The following is a 6,000-nucleotide window of genomic DNA, read 5'->3' as shown; positions in this document are numbered from 1 at the left end:
GCCAGGTGAGCGGGGAGCCTGGCGCAGTCCAGGCCTCTGCAAACCGCTGGGCTCACGTGCTCTGTGTCGTTGCTCGCTCTTTCTCACGGCGACACTTGCCAATTCTGCATCATCCCTTCCCCTCACCAGTATCTTCCAAGCCTTCCACAAGGCCTGCAGTGAGGAATCTGGTTTAGTTTGTTTAGTCCAGATAGTCTCATAAGTATTCACCCCAAAACCCTTTTCATTGTGCACTATTGAGGGGTGGGTCCCCAGCGTGCGGTCCACACGCCAGCGGCATCGGTATCATTGGGAACTTGTCAGGACGTGGAACTCAGGCGTCATCCCAGAGCTACTGGTAGAATTTGCTAACAAGCTCATCTGGTGATCCGCGTGCAACTAAAATTTTGAGACACTCGATGCAGCAAGAGCATACTCTGGGAAACACCATTCCAGGAGCTGGTGCTGGGCAAGTGGGAGGACGTGGCCGTGGAGACCCACCCGTACTGCGAGCGCGAGCCCTTGAACTGCCCTCCCTGAGCCTCACGGCCCAGACGAGGCCCCTCCCTCCACCGCCCCCCCCCACGCTGCCCTTGGTGACTCCTGTCCCTCTCCAGCTAGCCCTGGGTATTCATTCTAATCTGATTTCCCATGTGGAGTCTGAACACATCTGGATTCTCTCCCTAAGTTGCTGTGAGGCCTCGGGCAAGTCCCTGAACCCGTCTGGGGCTCAGGGTCCTTGTTTTGAAATGAGGATCTCTCGAGAAGGAAGGAGGAGAAGTTCGCTTGACAGGAGTTACTTTGATCACGTGGGGAGGCCGGGCAAGACCCTGGGCGGTTTGCACGGACCCGGCGGCGCCCCTCAGTCTGCTGATGGCCGCGCGGCCAGTCTTCCAGCACGCGTCCCGGCAGAGACAGAGCAAGAGAGAGAGGGTGGAGGAGAGTTAGCCGAGAACTTCTCACGTGTGTGTGTTGAGCCAGATCCCCCTGTTTGGAGATGTTCTGTTTGCAGGTAAATGTCCAGCAGACACACAGTCAGATCAAGAGGGGTCCCTTCTGCAGCCACAAGGACCCCTAAGCAGGACAAGGTGGTCCCTGCGAGCCGGTGCAGGGTGGGGACACACTTCTTGTGTGCAAAGGCCCGGAGACTCGTAATGCCCTCCTCCTCAGAACCCTGCCTTGTGGCAGCTGAGCCTGCAGCATCTGCTCTTGGGGGGGGGGTTGGGGGCGCTTCATGAGCCTTTCCCGGGTGAAGCCTGGTGCTTGGATTCCAGCTTGAAATCCCTTGACGTACTCCGGGCTGAGCAGCATTGTGCCGGTCGCTGTACCTCTCTGGACCCCAGTTCTGTCCCTGCAAGCTGGGGTCGTGGTCCCCGCCTTCCAGGCTTTGTTGCTGGAAAGAAGCGAGGGAGCGTGTGGGCCTGCCCGCTGCGGGGCGGTGAGAGCGGAGATCGGCCGTGGTGACGGGGAGCCTGTGGTAACCGTCAGGAATTCTGCGGTTCTTCGTGGAGGGGAACCAGCCAGTCCTTCCACAGGCAGGGCCCCGCCTCACTGTTCTGCTTTCTGGTCGACTGGAGCTGAGTCTTCCAACAACCATGATCGAATTTGCAAATCCCTTAGGGTGTTTGGAATCTCCCACGACTCACATCGCGCCCTCTTGGCGTCTACGCTCACGCCGCTGTCCGGGCGAGCCATGCACTGAGCGCAAAGTGTCTGCGAGTGAGTGTCATGGTTTACTGAAACTGCCATAAGGTGGGGACCATTTTTTACCCCAAAACAGGCACGCTTCCAAGCGTGTAGTTCGCAAAGTGCTCCCGTTACCTTTCATTTGGCGTTGACCCGCCCGCCAAGGCCTCTGAGCGGAGGCTGAGTTGCCACTCCCTGCAGCCCATCGGGCCTCTGCCCACAGTCCCAGCAGAGCCCGAGAGTCAACGAGCAAATCCCCGTCCTCGTGCCGGTCCCCCTTGTCCTGTGGAAAGGCCCTTAGACCAAACGGCTTCCGTCCTGGCGGAACCCGAGGACGTCACAACCTCGGTGGGTGTCATTGTCCCACCGGTCCTGGGTGGCATGCCTTCTGAGGGTCACCTCTGTTGCCGTCCGTCGGCCAGAGGTAGAGGCGCTGTGACTGTCCCCTCCTTAGAACTGTGGAAACACAAGCAGAGGCCCCAGGTCGCGGGGTGCAGAGTCAGTTTGAACCTGGAGCCTGTTTGTCCCCGAACCCCCGGTGGACGCCGGAACTTACAGGGTCACTGTGGCCTGGACTCTCCCGGGGGCTCCCTGGCCGGCGAGTCTCACGGTCGCTTGGACCGAGGCCTCTGCTGTCTGTGCCCTTGCCCTTAATTGCTGTCTTTGGTGCTGACTCCGTGGTAAATTCACACACAGCCGCCGTGTGGCCCCCCCCCCCGCATGCCCACTCTGGACCACTGGCCTTCCGGCAGGAGCTGGTGATGGCCGGGCCCCTCCTCTGAACCACCCTGGCTGAAGGGAGCGGCCTCGGCAAGGTCAAGAACGGAGTCCGGGGCCACAGGCATCCAGGCCCGGTCCCTTGTGAGTGTGAAGGCCCCAGCCCCGGCCCCTCACCTCCTGCAGGACGGTCCCTGCGGGGCCTTCCTGGCTCCAGGGCCCCTGAAGGGTCGCCCCAGGCCCCCTCTGGCTGCCTGGTGCTCCACTGTTCCCTCCGCACACCCCCCCCGGGACCCCCGGGGGCTGAGCTGAGAGCAGCTCAGTAAAGCTCCCGGGTGAGACTCTCGGGAGTGTGACCTCCAGACCTGTGAAAGGCGTGTCAGTAAGTGTGGCTCCTGCGGCTCAGGGAAGCACTTCTGCTACCGTGACCGAGCCGTTTCCTTTGGAATCCAGCGGGGATTCCTTTCCCAGCACCCAGTACAGGGTGGGGGGCAGAGACCTCGACACAGGAGCCACTTGAGCACAGGCTGGACAGAAACTGGGTGCGGGGCTGCTCTGGGGGGACGGCAGGCCGGGCAGAGGGCGATGCGGGCAAGGGGGCCTGGGTGTGGCTCGGCAGACCCGAGGAACGCTTTGGCACCCACGATGGCACAGAGGGTGTGTGACCTGCACAGGCCCACCTAGCAGCACAACGGGTTCTGGAACATTCCCACCTGCTGATGCCCAGAGCTCGCTCCCGCGCGGGCGCCCTTTGCCAGCCTGGACTCCTCTCTGGTTTTGCACGTGCTTCTGAAGTTGCTATGGAGACCCCTCTCCAGCGAGACGCATTTTAAAAGGCATTTCTCATATCTTAGGTTGGCTTTTATGTGACAGTAAAGGTTTTTCACGTTTCCTCCTTCTGAGGAAGGAGACGGAGTGAGCGGTCACGCGGTGCGTCTGCTCCGGGGAGGGCAGGGGCAGCACAGGCTTGTTTCCCGGAGCCGAGTGGCTTCCATCCCGCGCTGCGGGCCTGCCCGTTGGCCCTCCGCGTTCTCGGGGATTCTCCTGGCTGCACGCCCGCCTCCCACGGGCCTCCCAGAGCCCATCCGGGGAAGCCCCTCATTAACCCTGGTCACGCGCGGCAGGCTGGCTGCGGAGAGCCCTGTGCCCGGGCGGCGGGCTGGGGAAGTGGGCTTTCCTGCCGGCTCCCAGACAAAGGCGTGTCTCCCCGCAGGGGGCAGAAAGCATGCTGGCTTGTGATCCCAAGGCAGGTTTTGTAAAGCACCTCCAGCCTGTTTAATGGGATCGCTTCAGACTCCCGGCCCGCGGCTCCGAGCTCCGCACACAGCCAGCCCGCCGGCAGGCCTCTGAGGCGACGGTGTGAATTTTCGTCAATGTCTACATATCGGTATTTTCATGAGAAACTGGGTTCTGGAGGCCCTGCCCCGGAACCAGAGGAAACGGCGTCTGGCGCCTTCTTCCTCTTGCCCACAGCCACCTTTCCTGTTCCAGGATCAGCAGAGGCCTCCTTCCTCTCCCCTTGTGGCCCGTGTCCCGGACGGCTACCTCGCTCTGGGCCGTGCCATCCGGAGCCAGGAAGTGAGGAGAGCCCCCTCCTCTGCCTCTCCTCCCCCCACACCCTGACCACCTCTGGCAGGGGGGCGCAGCCCTAAGGAACGAGTAGGGACGCAGTCTGCAGCGGGAGCCACGGTGTGGGGCTGACCCGAGCTCCCAGGCTGAGCCCATGTGGGTGGACGGAGCTGCGGACAGGTCGCACGTTGGTCCTGGGCCCCTCTGGTCGGAGGCACGGGCACACCGAGCTCCACTGGGATGGTGGGAGGACGTGACCAGAGCTTCTAGTCACAGTTACTTTATTACAAAATTTAAGATTTAAAACAAACCAAGAAACATATATTTATTTATTTATTTATTTGGGAGCGAGAGTGCTGGGAGGGGGAAAGGCAGAGGGAGAGGGAGACACGCAGCTTCCCTACCGCGTCTGGGGCCCCAGGAGCGGCTCGATGAGAGGTTCCCTCTCGCGACCCTGCGGCCGTGACCCGAGACGAAATCAAGGGTCACGAGCTCAAGCAGCTGAGCGGCCCCGCGGGCGTCCCTCCGAACTGGGGCCCTCGTGCGTTTCACACGCGAGCGGACAGCAGCACGTGAGCGGCCGGCACTGAGCGCACACAGGGCAGGACGGCCGCTCAGCGTCCTCGTGCTAACAGGCGTGCGCGGCGCCCGAAGCCTGCCGACCGCTGCTCTGGGGTCCCCCAGCACCCGCTGGTGAGGATGGGGAAGGTACCCGCCATGCTGGGTGAAGCCTGCCCTCCAGCTGAAGGAAGGAGTCGTCAGCAGCCCTGGTGGCAGGGGCAGCCGGGGGTGCGGGTGCCAGGTCTGGGCAGGTCCCCCCTAACGGCGCGGCATGGTGAGTTCCCGGCAGAGCGTGGGGGGGATCTGTCCCGGGACCCCAAGAGCCAGACCCACGAACTAAGAAAGGAGAGTGATGGCAGATGTGGGACAGTGCGTCATCCGGAGAGCGGGGGCTGGGGGCAACGCTAGAGGCTCTTCTGCCAGGGATGGACGAGGGAGCAGACATGAAAGCGAACCGTGTTGGTTCACAGAAGCACAGAGTTCCAGAAAACTAAAACTGTTTTAGCACAAAGAAGATTCACTTTGGAGGCTCTGAGTGTTTTAGAACGTGGACTGCGGAGGACGCACTTAAAAGTTCTCTCCGAATGTAGAGCAGGACACAGAAAGGAGAGGTGGACGACGGGTCAGACCCGGAGGCTCCAGAATCAAGGCTAGGCCCGGGAATGAGAGGTATTTGGAGGAAGAAACTGGGCTGTTTGGATAACAGCATAATCAAAGACAAACACCCAGAAAACTTTTCTGGAACTGGCAGCCCGGGTGTGGGGGGTGGCGATTAAGATTAGGCAGATGGAAACAGCGGTTCTCAGTCACACAGGGATGCAAAGTCACACCTAAACATCTCCTAATAGACTCTTTTTCTGGAAAATTTACTGAACCTAAAGGTTAAGCAAATCCTAGGACACAACAGGCAGCAGGAAGCAGACCTTCCTCAGGAACCGAAGTTGCAGACGTCAGAGTCACTCCTGTGGGAAAACAAGCACAAAACTCATCCTGAGAGTTTTGTGGGCTCAGAAGGTAAACGAGCTGCACGTTTTGGGGAAAGGATCACAGTTAAGGTCTTCATGCAATGTCGTGAAGTAGGATGGGTGTGCAGCCAGGGGGACGTGAGATCCGGGTCCACCAGCCACAACTGCAAAACCAAATTCTAACGTTAAACAAAATGTACGCTCTGGAAAGAGCAGGTGTGTGATAAAAGATTCCATAACGGTTAGAGAGTTGCAAAGCCCCAGATTAAAAAGTTGGGAGAAGGCTAAGAAAGTTTAATAAAAGTATGCTAAAATCATCATGTTAGGTGGAAGAGAATGTTAAAAGCCTTATCAATTTTTTAAACCTACAGGCAATCAGGTAGAAGTTTTGAAGTGTGACAGTAGAATAAGTAGTAGCACCAGCAAGCTTTATTTCACTTAACCTGCACCCTAGCTCCGTGAGGTGGGGGGCCACTGTGGTCTCCACTTCCCGTGGGAGAGAACTGAGGCAGGGAGAGGTCAA

The 6,000-nt window shown here is 59.5% G+C and overlaps 1 protein-coding gene across 1 annotated transcript in view; it reads left to right on the top strand.

Annotated features, from left to right (window-relative positions):
- Nucleotides 1–6,000, top strand: part of KCNN3 (potassium calcium-activated channel subfamily N member 3) — a 119,892-nt gene that overhangs the window by 72,278 nt on the left and 41,614 nt on the right. The window lies entirely within an intron of this gene.

Source organism: Lontra canadensis, unplaced genomic scaffold (genome assembly GCF_010015895.1).
Source record: "Lontra canadensis isolate GAN:19392208 unplaced genomic scaffold, GSC_riverotter_1.0 scaffold160, whole genome shotgun sequence".
In the NCBI taxonomy this organism is placed as follows: Eukaryota; Metazoa; Chordata; class Mammalia; order Carnivora; family Mustelidae; genus Lontra; species Lontra canadensis.
The sequence above is the reverse complement of the archived record's forward strand: the minus strand, read 5'-3'. Positions and strand labels throughout refer to the sequence as shown.